Genomic DNA, 17,949 nt, shown 5'->3' with positions numbered 1-17,949 from the left:
TCAAAACTAATCCATTCTGCCACATATGACTGGATTTTCTTCCTTTTCTTCAGAGCTAGTACACATACTATATATTTTTATCTAATATATGTACTACATTTTCTTTATAGATCGTTTCCGCATCCTGGCCACTGTGATTAGTGTTGTAATGAACATAGGAATGCAGATACATCTTTGAGTTAGTGGTTTCATTAGTTTTGGATAAATGCCCATAGTTGACTTTGCTGGATAATATGGTGTCACTATTTTTAATCTTTTGGGGACTCTCCGTACTGTTTTCTAAAGTGACTGCACCATTTTACATTTCCACCAACAGTGTACAATTTCTCTACATCCTCATCAATGATTGTCATTTATTTTTTGTTGTTTTGTTTTCCTAGCAGTCATTTTAACAAGTGTGAGGTGATATCTCATTATGATTTTGATTTGCATTTCTCTGATGATTAATGATGTTGAATATCTTTACATGCATTGCCCATTTGTATGAGAAATGTCTATTTGAGTCTTCTATCCATTTTGTTTTTTTAATTGGCTCCATTGTTTTTTTTTTGCTGTTAAGTTGGAGGAGTTGTTCATGTGTTTTGGATATTAGTCTTTTATTAGATATATTGTTTGCAAATATTTGATCTCATTCCATAGTTTGCCTTTTCATGTGTTCACCATTCTTTGCTATGCAAAGGTTTTTTGGTGTTTGGTGTTATATTCAAGGAATCATTGTCATAAAGACAGACATATAGACCAAGGTAACAGAATAGAGCCCCAACATCAACTCAGGCATACATCACAAGTCTTCTAGGACACAAAGGGTAATCTCTTCAACTTATGCTGCTAGCAAAACTGGATAGCAACAACCAAAAGAACGAAATTGCATACTTATCTTAAAACACACACATAAATCAACTCAAAATGGATTAAAGACTTAAATGTAAGACCCGAATCTGTAAAACTCCTAGGAGAAACCATTCTTCCACTTGAAATATGTTTTTAGAAGGGAGCACTCTCTCCAGGTGGGGAAAGATACTCTTGTTCAGCAATACCTAGGGCTGGGATAGTTTTTCTGATTATAGAAAAAGCTTCATTAGTAATAAAGTAATAAAAACAATAAAAAGTAATAAATAAAATAAAAACATTTAAAAAGTAATAAAAATAATCATAGCTTCATTAGTAATAAAGAGAGTGCTTTGGTTATCTATTTCTTATTATCTTCACAATTGGGCAGGTAAGAATGCTATTTATTGTCTTCCAAGAGATCCAGGTATTAAATAATTTGATCGCTATTGCGTAGGTCATTGGGAGTCATTGAAGTATTTTACCAGTGAGCAACATGATCAGACTTGCATTTGAAGGTTTTGATGGCAGTGTAGAAGCTATGCTGAAGGGGCACATGTGGAAGTTGAGAAGCTAATTAAAAAGGCAGAGTCCAGGCAAGAAAAGATCAGAGCTTGAATTACTCCAATGGCAGTGGTAATATGAATAAGGAGATATGGGTATGGTGTTTAGTTAGAAAGTTGAATCAACAGAACTAGGAGCCAAGACGTGTGCGATGTAAAATAGAGAAAATCTAGGATAACTCACAGATTTTTGAATGGAGGTGAATTATATTTGGTTTGATGAAAGTGTACAACCTTATTTCCAGCACACTGAGCTGAACATGCTTTAGAAATGTGCCGGTGGAGGTGTACAGTTGTTACATTATATATATATATATATATTTTTTTTTTTTTCTAAAGTTGAGAGACCTTTATAGTGCAGAAATGCACGCATAGGGGTTGCTCACATCTAGTGATGTTTGAAGTCCTGGTCTCAGTCACTCTTCAGGAGAGTGTGTGGGTAGCGGTCCCACTCAGTATTAACCCCATTATGTGTCTAATGTGTACCAGCACTATAGTCAGGACTTTGCACACAGGTCTCGTTTACTTCTCTCGGTAGTTCTTTAAGGTGAACACAATCACCATCATTTTACAAATGAAACTGGAGTTTCCACTTGTTTTGGCAACTAATAATTCATTTGGTTCATAATTATTTCCAGGATAGCTTACATGTATCCGATAAAATATACTTGTAATCAGACACACACATAGACATGTCTTTGTGGTTTGTTATTGCAAATAGTTTTTGTAGGGGGTGTATATTCAAAGAATGTTGCTAAGTAATGCCTTTTGACAAATTTAATTTTAATCTTGATTGGGATTTCAGTTTGTTATGGGAACAAAGAACAGAAAATCATGGTGCTGTCATTCCCTTTTCGTTTCTCTATCAAAGATCAAATTCAGAGGCATACTTTCTATAGCATTTATGTCAGAAACATAATTCCCTACTAGAATTATAGTAAAAAGAAAAAAAAAAGGAAGAATATACTTATTTTGCACATGCAATTGGAGGTAGGGAAGTGGTCCAGGATCTAGAATTTGGTGAAAATCACTTACTTTGAAGTCTAAGGCACAGAGCTAAATGAGTTTGTGACCCCCTTTTATGGGGGAGGTATTTGGATAGTCGAGTTTAGAGGAAGCCTCTGCACCCATGAGCTTTAACGGCAGATTGACCAGCAGATGAACATTATCTTAAAAAACAGCCTACTCCAAAAAGCAAGTTAATGTAGATTTATCAGCAATTGTTTACGCACCATCTGATTTCTGAGAGTTAAACTTATCAATACTATTTCTTTTCTAATCATATGTGATTTTTTTAATCATTGGTCTGTCTGGCTAACTTTGAATATTCAATAAGATTTTTTTTGTGTGTGTACATACATCAGTTCAGTTCAGTTCAGTCTCTCAGTCGTGTCTGACTCTTTGCGACCCCATGAATTGCAGCACGCCAGGCCTCCCTGTCCATCACAAACTCCTGGAGTTCACTCAGACTCACGTCCATCGAGTCAGTGATGCCATCCAGCCATCTCATCCTCTGGCATCCCCTTCTCCTCCTGCCCTCAATCCCTCCCAGCATCAGAGTCTTTTCCAGTGAATCAGCTCTTCGCATGAGGTGGCCAAAGTACTGGAGTTTCAGCTTCAGCATCATTCCCTCCAAAGAAATCCCAGGGCTGATCTCCTTCAGAATGGGCTGGTTGGATTTCCTTGCAGTCCAAGGGACTCGCAAGAGTCTCCTCCAACACCACAGTTCAAAGGCATCAATTCTTCGGCGCTCAGCCTTCTTCACAGTCCAACTCTCACATCCATACATGACCACAGGAAAAACCATAGCCTTGACTAGCCGGACCTTTGTTGGCAAAGTAATGTCTCTGCTTTTGAACATGCTATCTAGGTTGGTCATAACTTTCCTTCCAAGGAGTAAGTGTCTTTTAATCTCATGGCTGCAATCACTATCTGCAGTGATTTTGGAGCCCCCCAAAAATAAAGTCTGACACTGTTTGCACTGTTTCCCCATCTATTTCCCGTGAAGTGATGGGACCAGATGCCATGATCTTCGTTTTCTGAATGTTGAGCTTTAAGCCAACTTTTTCACTCTCCTCTTTCACTTTCGTCAAGAGGCTTTTTAGTTCCTCTTCACTTTCTGCCATAAGGGTAGTGTCATCTGCATATCTGAGGTTATTGATATTTCTCCCAGCAATCTTGATTCCAGCTTGTGCTTCTTCCAGTCCAGAGTTTCTCATGATGTACTCTGCATATAAGTTAAATAAGCAGGGTGACAATATACAGCCTTGACGTACTCCTTTTCCTATTTGGAACCAGTCTGTTGTTTCATGTGCAGTTCTAACTGTTGCTTCCTGACCTGCGTACAGATTTCTCAAGAGGCAGATCAGGTGTTCTGGTATTCCCATCTCTTCCAGAATTTTCCACAGTTTATTGTGATCCACACAGTCAAAGGCTTTGGCATAGTCAATAAAACAGAAATAGATGTTTTTCTGGAACTCTCTTGCTTTTTCCATGATCCAGCTGATGTTGGCAATTTGATCTCTGGTTCCTCTGCCTTTTCTAAAACCAGCTTGAACATCAGGAAGTTCACGTATTGCTGAAGCTTGGCTTGGAGAATTTTGAGCATTACTTTACTAGCATGTGAGATGAGTGCAATTGTGCGGTAGTTTGAGCATTCTTTGGCATTGCCTTTCTTTGGGATTGGAATGAAAACTGACCTTTTCCAGTCCTGTGGCCACTGCTGAGTTTTCCAGATTTGATGGCATATTGAGTGCAGCACTTTCACAGCATCATCTTTCAGGATTTGAAATAGCTCAACTGGAATTCCATCACCTCCACTAGCTTTGTTCATAGTGATGCTTTCTAAGGCCCACTGGACTTCACATTCCAGGATGTCTGGCTCTAGGTCAGTGATCACACCACTGTGATTATCTGGGTCGTGAAGATCTTTTTTGTGCAGTTCTTCTGTGCATTCTTGCCATCTCTTCTTAATATCTTCTGCTTCTGTTAGGTTCATACCATTTCTGTCGTTTATGAAGCCCATCTTTGCATGAAATGTTCCCTTGGTATCTCTAATTTGCTTGAAGAGATCTCTAGTCTTTCCCATTCTGCTGTTTTCCTCTATTTCTTTGCATTGATCACTGAGGAAGGCTTTCCTATCTCTTCTTGCCATTCTTTGGAACTCTGCATTCAGATACTTATATTTTTCCTTTTCTCCTTTGCTTTTCACTTCTCTTCTTTTCACAGCTATTTGTAAGGCCTCCCCAGATAGCCATTTTGCTTTTTTGCATTTCTTTTCCATGGGGATGGTCTTGATCCCTGTCTCCTGTACAATGTCATGAACCTCATTCCATAGTTCATCAGGCACTCTATCTATCAGATCTAGGCCCTTAAATCTATTTCTCATTTCCATTGTATAATCATAAGGGATTTGATTTAGGTCATACCTGAATGGTCTAGTGATTTTCCCTACTTTCTTCAATTTAAGTCTGAATTTGTTAATAAAGAGTCATGATCTGAGCCACAGTCAGCTCCCGGTCTTGTTTTTGTTGACTGTATAGAGCTTCTCCATCTTTGGCTGCAAAGAACATAATCAATCTGATTTCGGTGTTCACCATCTGGTGATGTCCATGTGTTGAGTCTTCTCTTGTGTTGTTGAAAGAGTGTGTTTGCTATGACCAGTGCATTTTCTTGGCAAAACTCTATTAGTCTTTGCCCTGCTTCATTCTGTATTCCAAGGCCACATTTGCCTGTTACTCCAGGTGTTTCTTGACTTCCTACTATTAGATGGTAAAGAATCCACCTGCAATGTGGGAGACCTGGGTTCGATCCCTAGGTTGGGAAGATCCACCAGGAGGGCATGGCAACCTACTCCAGTATTCTGGCCTGGAAAATCCCATGGACAGAGGAGCATGGTAGGCTATAGTCCATGGGGTTGCAAAGAGTTGGACACGACTGAGTGACTAAGCATAACACATATATATACATTTTGATAAATCTGAAAATAGAAAGTAAATATCGAGAGTGCCTAGTGGGAAACAACAGGAAAGAAAACCCTTAACACCAGTGGGTGAGTTGATGTCAACTGGAATTCCAGAATGCAGGCTGAAGGTAGCCATGATAGGTGGCCATCTTGGCCAAAGTCAACAGATACATTGGTATCCCACATTATGACCACCCTGCTACCTGGAATAATTAACAGCTGCCTACATATAGAGATACATTTGACTTCTTTGTACATTCTGCAGAGTGCAGCAGACGGTGCTTGGCTGACATAAAAGACACTTATTGACGTTCTTCCCTTGCTCTTCCAAATCTCCTTTCTCAAGTGCCTACACGCCGGGGCCTTTGCCTGGTGACTTGACTGGATTCCCAGGGCCACTCTTCCAGTTAAGCAAGCTCAGACTGGTCAGAGGGATCTCAAGATCCTTAGAGTTTGGAATTCTGAAGTCTTTATAATGGACATATTTTCATTCCTAGCACATTTGTCTATTTTTCCTTTCACTGTGCAAAGCAGTTTGATTTTTCTAAGTTAAAAAACTGTTTGGCATGGATAAAGAGCTGTGATTTCTCTCTGTAATACATCTCATAAAGTTGGAGTAAACGGAAGTTGGCCATTCATTCTCCTTGTCAATCACATAAGCTTTGAATCACATAGATGAACTTCAGATTCACTAATTACTGCATTATATTATGATGAGCATGTAACTAAACTTATACTTTTTTTTTTAATTCTACAATTTGGTCGGCTAGGTGTAATAGGTTTTTATACAAAATGTAATGAGTTATTGTGTATCAAGTGCTTAGGATAGTGTCCGATCTTCAGAAGGTAAATAGAGTATACCAAGAGTGTTATTCATTTGGCCCTAGGCTTCATCCCTCTTGGGTCAAACTGCTTGGCGTAAAATATGGAGTCCACACTTTAGCAGTCTGGACTTTGGATAAGTTATGTAACATCTCTCTGGCTCAATTTCCTCTTTTGCTACGAGGGGTTCATAATAAGATCTAGGCTTTAGGTTCATGATTCTCATTAAGTTCATGATTCTCATTAAGGTTCATGATTCTCATGATTAAGTAAGTAAAGCTCTTAGAGTGGCTCTAGATAATCCTGAACCCTCAGTAAGGATTTCTGATGAAATGGATTATATAGTATATCAAAATTACTGGCACTGTGCGGTGTTGTCAAAGGTATCGTGGGAAACTGGGCGAAGCTTACGCTCAATAGAAGGTATAACAATTGTTAAGATAAACTGGGGAGCTGGAGAATCGGTCCAAAGACAGATGCCTGTCGTTACACGGTAAAGCCATAAATACTCTGGTATTATATGTAAAGACTTTTTACTCTGAGACGAGTGCCTAGTCTAATCAGTTCATAGCACTACATAACGATCGTCAGCATAATATCAATTTAAGAGTTTACATTAAATAAACTTTCTGGAGTTAAAGAGAGTGAGCAAAAACTAAAACAGAAGCATTCCTTAGCAAACACCTTCATTGTTAAGCAAGTTACATTATGCAGAAAATACCATATCTCATTTCCCACACAATTTAATAGCCTGCCAGCTATCATTTAGCAGGATCAAGCTATACATCTTTTATACAATTTGAGGAAGGCTTATGGCAACTCATTACTTCTTTCACTTTTTAAAAAGTTTCTAGTAATCTTTTTTCCTTTGTAGTTAACAAGGTGCTGAACTCTAAGTTTTATAGTACAAACTGAGTGTATGATCTTGCCTGGTTTCCTTGGGTGTTTATTTGCATAGATTATGCAAGGTCAGTATTGGATTCCAAGGAAGCATAGAATCAGTTCTAACAGTACTTGCCGTAATCCTTTCCAGTGCGTGACCCTTCAAATGATATCTTAGAATTCCAAGTGGCCTTTGTTAATTTGAATGAAGTAAAACACTATTTTTTTTTTTAGATTAGTCTAAAAGCTATACTTAAAAAACACACACACACATATATGTTTTTGGAATTTTCCTAAGATATAAAAAAATAGACTGATTCAGAAATTATTCTTCTAGCCCCTACATAAAGCAGAATTAAAGCATTGAGTGTTGACTGACGAAATGCAGCTTGGTGCAGTGGGAGACAGGGCTCTTGGCTGTGGGTGTTCCGTCCTTGTGGCTCTGTGAGGCAGGAGTGGGATGGTAGCTGAAGGAACGCAAACTTCCATGTTTGCCTTCTTCTTGGAGATGGGACCAATCTCTGTCACGCCTTTTAAGGTTGTGTTGCTGGATGAATATCCATTCCATCTGCCATAGGATGAAAATTGCTCTTCTAGACAGTTTCTGATGACCTCTGAAGAGCACCTTCTGCAGTTAACCCCTGGCAGTTGGTCCATTTCTTCCAAGAATCATGGCTGTGCCAGAGCCACCACTAATCTGTTTCCTAAATTACTTATGCATTTCTGGCTGTTGGAGCCTTCTGTGATCAAGCAAGTGAGCTGGGCTACCTTATTACCACCAGTGATATAATAGGACTTACAAATCAAAGTGAGTGCTCATATTTTTAATATGTCAAAAAAACCCTATATACATCCCAACACAAGCAACAATAAGAGAATTCTTCTCCATGCCTTGGGTTCAATGGAGTAGTGTGCTAAGCGAAATACGTCAGATCGAGAAAGACAAAAACCACCCAATCCATCTTATATGTGGAATACAAAGATAACACAACAAATCAAAAGTCAAAAAACAAGCTCATAGATAACAGACAACACATTAGTGGCTGCTGGAGGCAAGAGGTGGGGGTGGAAGAAATGAGTGAAGGGGAATCACAAAGTTAAAAAAAGGAAAAATCAAGACTGATTCACAAGTACATTCACAATTAAAATACATTATAAAAAAAGGTCAACCTAACCAATAATTTAAAAAGGTGGATTTAAAAGTGAGATAGTAGGGGATCTGGATCAAAATGGCAGAGTAGGAAGATCCTGAGCTCATATCGTCCCAAGGACACACTGAAACTGCAACCGCATATAAGACAACCATCTCTGAGACCAACCTGAAGACTAGCAGAACAGATTTCCTACAACTGAGGATATAAAGACAAGGCCACATCTGGAGGGGTAGGAGGGCCAGAGATGTGGTCGAGTCAGAATCCACACCCCAGGTGCAGTGACCCCAAAGCAGGAGGGTTATGAAAGCTGCAGAGGTCCCCCAAGGAACGAGACCTCTAACTGACCCCATGCTGGGATCCTTACCTGGGGAAACTTGCACTGGAAGATGAGTCCCCATAATCCTGCCTTTGAAAACCACGGGGTGTATATTTGGGAGAGCCTGAGAGCTGTAGGAAGCCCAGACTCTGCTCTTGATTCATACATAATCGCTTCAAGGCCCAGCACAGGGGCCATAGCTTGAAAAGCATTAGAATGAAGGGGAGATCCATTTGCTAATTTCAGGAAGTGAGCCAGAAAGGCAGAGATCTGCTGGGACTTTCTCCAGGGACAAAAATGCTAGCAGGCTCCTTTTTTGTTGTTGTTTCATATTGATCAGTCCTTCCACTTAGCTGGCCTGGTGCTGGTGGGCACCTTTTTCTCACTCTCCATCAAGGTAACTAACACCACGTGTTTAGCCCCAGCCCAGAATTCCTCTGAGGACCATCTCACCATACCGCTCACACTAGCCTCGAAAGTGACTCCCACCCCCACTCCACCGGGCAGGCCACGCTGACCAGGACCAGTGCGCTTTCAAAGTGGCTCCTGCTCCAGGTAGCCAACCTTTCTCCACTTAGTGGGAGCCTCTGCCAGCGTGAATCTCCCTCCAGAGTAGCTCCTGGCTTCTGGGACGCCAGCCCCCGCACCAGAGTTCCAGTACAGGTGTTATCGGATCTTGCAGCCAGTCCAGGGGCCAGTTCTGTGTTGTCAGCACACGTGCAGCAGTAGAAGCCAGGCCTGACAGACAACCATGTTGGAGGGGCCAGTCTCCCCCAGCTGCACAGTAGCAGTAGTTGCGGTTAAGCCTTGGAGCCAACCCCACCCATCAGCCTGCCTGAGGCAACCATAGCTAAACCACAACACTCTGAGATTCAGGAAAGCCGCCACCAGTACACAGCAAATACATTGAAATCAGCCAGCTGCCACGTCAAAGACACAGCAGGCACCAGAGATGGCCTGGCTGAAGGTCTCAGGATCAGCACAGACATTTTCCATGTGGAAGCTGACATCAGTGACATCAATACTTAGCTCTTTTGCGCATTCCTAAAGAAGCCTGCTAGTTTTGACTCTGGGGCCAAATTTCATACTGAGGTGGCAGACTGCTTTGGAATCATCGGTGGCAACCCACAAAACCGACTTTGCCTTTGGATATGCCCTGGCAACTTTTATCAGCTCGACTTCATTATCAAAAGTCGTCATCTGGATTCCATTATTGGCAGCATACTTAATCTGAGACACTTGCTTATAAGAATTCACAGAGATAATCCTTTCTGGAGGCACCACGAGACTCTGCACCAGTTGTATCCCAGTCATGCTGGCACAGTCAAATCTTATTCCAGTGGAAGCTCAGGTCTTCACTGTGGTTCTGCTCTCATTGCACTTGACTGCATTAAAGGGGATGACCAGCAGAAGAGCTTTCAACCATCTCAATTATTTCTTTAGAATGTCTTCCTGGTCTGCCACGTAGAAAGCATCCTTATCATCAAAACAAGAAATTTCTTTTTTTTTTTTTTTGGTCCAGAATGTCTTTGCAGTAAAGCCTTTGGTCAGGAAATGGCAGTCAAACTGTTCACTACCAAAGTTGTTCATAGTTGCTTGATGTCTTTCTGAAACACAGCAAAAAGGAAAACTAAGAAATTTTAAAGACATTATTGCCAGCTTTTCACAAAAGCAGTTCTCCAGGAATTTCGAGTCCCACTGAAGATGCATGTGCCCTCAGTGCAAGGGAGGGAGTATTCTGACAAACACAGAATTCGTGGTTCATCTTAGAAGGCATGGGTACACCAGGCCGGCCCCACAGAGATGCAGGACCACAGGCTGCGCACTGCTCCGTCTCTGCTCCCATCAGCTCCTCATCCAGCCACTGCCCGCAGAGGGCTGCAAGCCCAAGCTGGCGCTGCAGGGCTGGCAGAGAGGTGTTGCTGGTGGACGCTGAGGAGACTGAACCTAAAGGGACTTTGGATGGACAAGAAAAGGCCATAACTGGAAATAAGAAAACAAGGAAAGAAGACTATCTCACTGATAAAAGCATATATACAGAAAAGGTAGTGGATCAACCATCTATAAATTGAGCATGACATTTAAAAGACAAACAAGTAAAATCATTATACCTAAAATAGTTATGAGATACACACAAAAAATGCAAAATAAGACACCAAAAGCATTAAATGATGGGGGAGGGCAGTAGAAAGTTGCTGCTTTGACAATGCACACAGATTAAATGACTATCAACTTGAAAATATATTGCTATACACATAGGTTGTTATATATGACCTTCATGGCAACCAGAAACCAAAAACCTATAACAGATGTGCAAAAAATAAAGGAAAAGAAATGTAAACATAGCATTAAAGAAAGTCCTCAAATCACAACGGAAGATAAAAGGAAACAGAAAGGGAGAGAGTAGAGCTGCAAAACCAATCAGACTACAAAGGACAAGCTGTAAATAATTACATTTGCTGTGCTTGATCATGTCTGACTCTGGGACCCCATGGACTGCAGCCCGCCAGGCTTCTCTGTCCATGGGATTCTCCAGGCAAGAACACAGGAGTGGGTTGCCATGCCCTCCTCTAAGTGATCTTCCCACCAGGGATCGAACCAAGGTCTTTGTATTGCAGGTGGATTCTTTACCATCTTAGCTACCAGGGAAGCCCAAGTATACTGGAGTGGGTAGCCTCTCTATTCTCCAGGGAAACTTCCAAACCCAGGAATTGAACTGGGGTCTCCTGCATTGCAGGAGACCAGCTGAGCTACCCAGGAAGCCCAAATAATTACATAACTATCAACAATTGCTTTAGATGTAAATAGAATAAGTACTCCAATCAAAATACATAGGGTAGATGAATGGATAAAAAAAAATAAGTAGCTTTTGTTATTTTGAAGTGTTTTTATACTCCTTTATTTTTACACAAATAGTAGTATAAAACTCATTTCCAAAATTGATTTTATATTTTTCTAAAATATGACACCTAAATACATAAATACATTGTTTATCATAGGTATAAACAACAGAAGCATGGAAAAAGCACAAAGAACTTTGTATAGTACATTTTCTTCAGCTCTAGCTTTATCAAGAAACAGTGCTCATCAACACCATCTGAAAATGAAAGACATTATAAAAGGTATATGGATATGCTCCATGACTTCATTTGTAGCAAAGTGACTTTTATCATGAGGGTCAAAATTGACTATGTTCTTGAATTATCAATATATTCTTCTAGAACAATGTTGTTAACAACTTAAAGCAGTAGTCATGATGTTTTAAAATTATTAACAAATGTATACATTATCCAATAGTCAATCTTTACTTAAATCACTTTAAGTCAGAATATAAACCTGTAAAGGAATCTCTGCATAGTAGAATTAGTAAGACGTTGTCAAACAACTAAATTATGGGAAGACTCCTAAACTAGATGAGGCTTCATTTAAAGTTTTCTCTAAGCAGAGATTTTTAACCAGAGGCAAGGTCTTATGACAATTACAAAATCCAGAATGTGTTATAATGGAGATCAATATTTAATGATTGAACTATCTGTGTAGTTCCTTAATTCAAGCATCTTGTTTCTAGGAACTGGTTTAGCTGCTCTAACAAAGAGATCCTAAAATACAGTGAATTACATAACTTAAGCTTTATTTTATTTGCTTGTGTAACAGGCTAGAGAAGTTTAGGCTGGCAGGAGCCTCAGCTTCAGCAAGATATTCAGGAGCTAAATTTGCTTTCATCATGTTACTTGCCATCTCACATATATATAACCCTCCATATATATCTGCAAGGGGAAATGTAAGAGTGGAAGGGGAGGGAGAACAATTTCCTCTTTATGCATGTAATCAGGAATTATCCACATCACCTTCTTTCACTATACTTTGGCAAGAGTTTACACTTGACACAGTCAGCTGCAAGGGAGGCAGCTACTGCGCAGCTAAAACTTGCAGGGAATTCTATTACAAAAGGTAGAAGGGGAGGCTGAGAGTGACAGACAATCTGCAGTCACCCCTATTCTTTTTCATGACAATATAAGGTAGAAGGTATCAGAAAAGACTAGTTACATGACAAAATACACATGACCTGCTTAGTTAGAAGAAAACTCAGAGAATATTGAGCAAACTAATAATTGAATGCACATAAAAGCAGCCTAGACTTCCAAAAATAATAAAGATAGAGAATTTTAAAATTGTTAGAGACACTTTATTGAAGAACTGGAAATTCTAAATCAGTTTCTACAGCACAGAGTGTAACTTATTCAGACAATGTATTATTTTCAGGTATGCCTTACCAAGTAACTTGGCAAATCTAACTACATATCCACTTCCAAGTACAGAAAAAAATAAAATAAAACCTATTATGGACACAATAATATTTTCATTGGTTTATACAGAACACTGTAAAGCTCTGGAGTACAAAATTTAAAGGCCAAAATGTGACGAAAGCATTTTGTGCAGTGTGTGTGCGCAGTCATTCAGTCACGTCTGACTCTGCAACTCATGGACTGTAGCCTGCCAGGTCCACTGTCCATGGAAATTTCCAGTCAAAAATACTGCAGTTGGTTGCCATATTTTTCTCCAGGGGATCCTTCTGACCCAGGGATCAAACATGCATCTTTTGTGTCTCCTACATTGGCAGGAGGGTTCTTCAGAACTAGCACCGCCTGGGGAGCCACAGAGCAGCATGTTATCAGATTACAAAACAGTTTCATACTTGGGTCTTGGTCGAAGTGTTGCTCTGTAAAGGGTCTCTTTATGGAGTTAATTCAGATATGCTGAGTGTTCAAACACATTGCAGGGTCTTTCTACAACAAAATATTAGACATCCCCCCTCTTTTATTTTATTTTTTTTTTGACCTACAACATTATGTTAGTTCGTGTACAAAACACAGTGGTTTTATATCCACATGCATCTAAAAATGGGAATTCCCAGGTGGCACTCGTGGTAAAGAAGACACCTGCCTGTGCAGGAGACATAAGAGCCACAGGTTCAATCACTGGGTCGGGAAGATCCCATGGAGAAGGAAATGACAACCTTTCCAGTATTCTTGCCTAGAGAATCCCATGGACAGAGGAGCCTGGAGGGCTAAAGCCCATGGGGTCACAAAGAGTCAGACACAACTGAAGTGACTTTAGCACACAAAATGATCATCGTGATGAGCCTAGTCATCTGTCACTACACACAGATGTTACAGAATTATTGACTATATTCTCTGCACTGTACATTTTGTATCCATGGCTCATTTATGTTGTAACAAAATTTGTACCTCTTAATCTCCCTCACAGATTGATTTCTCTCCTTCCCATACTGATCTTTCTTGACAACCACCTGTGTCTTCTGTGTATCTATGACTTTGTTTCTGTTTGATTATGTTTATTCATTTGTTTTGTCTTTTAGGTTCCACATAAAAGTGAAATCACATAAGATTTGCTTTTCTTTGACATTTCACTTAGGTCAATATCTTCTAGGTGCATTCATATTGTCACAAATGGCAGGATTTCATTCTTTTTATGGTTAAGTAATGTTCCAGTGCTTATTTACATGGACTGTATAGTCCATGGGATCACAGAGTCGGACATGACTGAAATTTTCACTCCACTTCATATAAATATTTACACACACACACACACACGTATAGAAATGGGATTTCAAAAAAATTTACTTCTGCTTCACTGACTACACTAAAATCTTTGACTGTGTGTATCACAACAAACTGTGGAAAATTCTTAAAGAGATGGGAATACCAGACCACCTTACATGTCTCCTGAGAAACCTGTATACAGGTCTAGAAGCAACAGTTAGAACTGGACATGGAATAATGGACTAGTTCAAAATTGGGAAAGGAGTACATCAAGGCTGTATGTTTTCATCCTGATTATTTAAATGCAAAGTACATCATGCAAAATGTCGGACTGGGTGAATCACAAGCCAAAATCAGGATTGCCAGGAGAAGTATCAACAACCTCAGATATGCAGATGACACCACTTTAATGGCAGAAGTGAAAAGGAGCTGAAGAGCCTCTTGATGAAAGTGAAAGAGGAGAGTTTTTACTGGCTTAAAACTCAGTACTCAGAAAACTAAGATCATGGCATCTGGTCTACCAAGGTCCACATAGTCAAAGCTATGGTTCTACCAGCAGTCATGTATGGATGTGAGATTTAGACCATAAAGAAGGCTGAAAGCCAAAGAACTGATGCTTTCAAACTGTGGTGCTGGAGAAGACTCTTGAGATTCCCTTGGGCAGCAAGGAGATCCAACCAGTCCATCCTAAAGGAAATCAAAGCTAAATATTCATTGGAAGAACTGATGCTGAAGCTGAAGATCCAAACTTTGGCCACCTGGTGTGAAGAGCTGACTCATTGGAAAAGACTGTGATGCTGGGAAAGAATGAAGGAGGGAGGAGAAGGGGACGACGAAGGGTGAGATGGTTGGATGGCATCACCGACTGGATGGACATGGGTTTGAGCAAACTCCAGAGATAGTGAGGGACAGGGAAGCCTGGTGCGATGTAGTCCATGGGGTGGCAGAGAGTCAGGCACGACTTTGCAACTGAAGGACAACTACAACAATATAAATATCCCACCTCTTCTTTATCTGTTCATTTATTGATGGACTCTTAGGGTGTTTATATGTCTTGCAAAAAGTGCTGCAGTGAACACAGAGATGGGTATATCTTTTAAAATTAGTGTTTTCATTTTCTTCAGATAAATACCCAGAAGTGGAATTGTTGGATTAGATTGTAACTTATTTTGAAAACTTTGAGGATACTTGAATACTGCTTTCCATAGTGGCTGCGCCAATTTACATCCCCATTAAGGGGGATATGAACATATTCACTCAGGAATAGGATTTTTTTTCTGAGTCTAAGCTAAAGTAGGTATTGCATAAAAGGAAATAAGCCAAGAAAAAACATATACTTACCACAGGAATATTAAAAAAAAAAAAAACATCCTTAAACACTGACCCACATTGTAGAAACTCAATGAATATTTTAAATTAAATTTTAATGCTTAATATTGTTCAGTATGCTAAAGTTGCAAGGAAATTTATAAATTATTTAGAAGAATTTGAGTAATCAAATTGATATAGTTAAGTTGCAGGTCTGGAAATTAAAATTTCTGATTTTTCATAATTTTAACTTCTTTCTCAAATTTTAATCTTGACTCATAGAAGTCCCACAGTTTTAAGACTCTGTGGACAATTTTTACTGGGACTTCAATATTAATGTTTAATAAAAACAATCCACATTTCTATTCAAATTTCTTGTTATTTTTGGGTAAGTAAGTTATTACTTACCCAAAACAGGTTGCAAACCGAAGAATCATTCTGAAATCCTGTTTCCTAGCATGCAAAACTAACAAGTCACCAAATTATGTCTGACTTTTCTTTGTAGTACTGTTTCTTATTTATGCACATTCACCTAGTTTCTTTGCTATTATGTATTTGGATTGTGAAAAAGGCTGAGCACCGAAGAATGGATGCTTTTGAACTGTGGTGTTGGAGAAGACTCTTGAGAGTCCCTTGGACTGCAAGGAGATCCAACCAGTCCATTCTGAAGGAGATCAGCCCTGGGGTTTCTTTGGAAGGAATGATGCTAAAGCTGAAACTCCAGTACTTTGGCCACCTCATGCGAAGAGTTGACTCATTGGAAAAGACCTGATGCTGGGAGGGATTGGGGGCAGGAGGAGAAGGGGATGACAGAGGATGAGATGGCTGGATGGCATCACTGACTCGATGGACGTGAGTCTGGGTGAACTCCAGAAGTTGGTGATGGACAGGGAGGCCTGGTGTGCTGCGATTCATGGGGTCACAAAGAGTCGGACATGACTGAGTGACTGATCTGATCTGATCTGATCTGATGATATAATTATTGTAAACAAATTCATAGCCACACTTTTATTTCCTAGCTATAACTTTCTGCAAGTGAAATTTCTAAGTCAAAGGTTATAAACTTGTAAAATGAAATAAATTTTTAGCCATTGGGAGATTACATAAAGAAATTAACTGTGACCTTTCTTCATGCTCTGCATCCAGGTACTGAACTGTCTTTTTTGACATCTCCTACTTAGCATACTCAAAATAGAACTCTCGGTTTTTACTGCCCACCTGCCTCACTGTCAATGACTCTAGAGTTATTTTCCATTTCCTTCTCTCACCATACGTCAGATCAAGATTCACTGAAGTGATAAATGTAAGCATTATATTTAATAATTTCTGTCCCTTTTACACCACATGTTGGTAAGTCTTTTTAGGTTTGTCTCCAAAATACATCTTGATTTTGTCTGCTTCATTACATTCACACTGACATCAGTCTCTGATCAACTTGCCACCTGGATACTGTGATAGCCTCCTTTGTAGATTCTTGGACTCTGCTACTTCTGCCTTCTAGTCTGTTATATACACAGCTGCCAGAATGCTCTTTTCAAAGCACAAACTGAATTGCATTGGCTCTCCAGTTAAATCTGCTTACTGATGTACCATTTCTCTTCTAATAAAATCTAAAACAAAACAATTAAAAGAAAACTAAACTTAACAAGTCCACGAGTGACTTGGGGGACCTGGTCCTGCCCACTCTTTTGAAAGTCAGCTCTTCTCATTCTTCTTTGGTGCTCCAGTCTCTGGTCAGCTTCTCTTCTCTTCCTCAGGATTTCTGATCTTTGCGAGTGTGCTTCTTTCTTTTATTTTTCTTTTTTTTTTTTAGTGTGTGGTTGCTTTACAATGCTGTGTTAGTTTCTGCTGGACAAGAGAAGCAGCTATATGTATATATGTATCCCCTTCCTCTTGGGTCTCCCTCCCCAAAATCCTTCTTAGTAATAAAAAAATAAAGATTTAATGCATTATTATATACTCTGTTGAAAAAGGAAAAATGCATTTTGTTGGGGGTGGGTATGCAGGGCTCCCGACACTGGTCGTTCACCGGAAACTTCTCTTAAGAGACGAATATTTAAGGGTAGACAGAAATATAAGGAAGAGCCATCCATAAGTTTTTGTGACAAGAATTGTTGGAAAATAAGCTTATTTCCATTTGGGCAGCCCTTTTCCAACTATTCTTGCTGCAAAAATTTATGGGTGGCTCCTCCTCATACTTCTGTTTATCCTTAAATATTCTTCTCTGAGAGAAGTTTCCCATTGACAACCAATGTCAGGATCTCTGTATCTGCACCACACACACACACAATATTTTTCCCTTTTCAACAGAGTATATAATTATGTATTTAATGTTTATTTTTTATTACTAAGAGAATCACAGCCCATGCTCAGTCTATCATTTTTAACAAAATCTGTAAAGTCATTTTCTTAAGCTTAAATTCAGTAGCTGTTATGTGATCTTATAAAATATTTTAAGTTTTTGGTAGCATAAATAATGCATGCTCTTTGTGAAAAAAATCAGTATTATTTGGAAACATTAGGCATAAAACATATTTACCTTAAATCC

At 39.4% G+C, this 17,949-nt stretch overlaps 1 protein-coding gene and 1 pseudogene across 3 annotated transcripts in view; one reads left to right on the top strand and one right to left on the bottom strand.

Annotated features, from left to right (window-relative positions):
- CNBD1 (cyclic nucleotide binding domain containing 1) overlaps positions 1-17,949 on the top strand; it is a 506,340-nt gene that overhangs the window by 233,689 nt on the left and 254,702 nt on the right. The window lies entirely within an intron of this gene.
- Positions 9,380-10,119, bottom strand: LOC100137877 (ornithine decarboxylase-like; annotated as a pseudogene).

This window comes from Bos taurus, chromosome 14, assembly GCF_002263795.3.
Source record: "Bos taurus isolate L1 Dominette 01449 registration number 42190680 breed Hereford chromosome 14, ARS-UCD2.0, whole genome shotgun sequence".
NCBI classification, from domain to species: Eukaryota; Metazoa; Chordata; class Mammalia; order Artiodactyla; family Bovidae; genus Bos; species Bos taurus.
The sequence above is the reverse complement of the archived record's forward strand: the minus strand, read 5'-3'. Positions and strand labels throughout refer to the sequence as shown.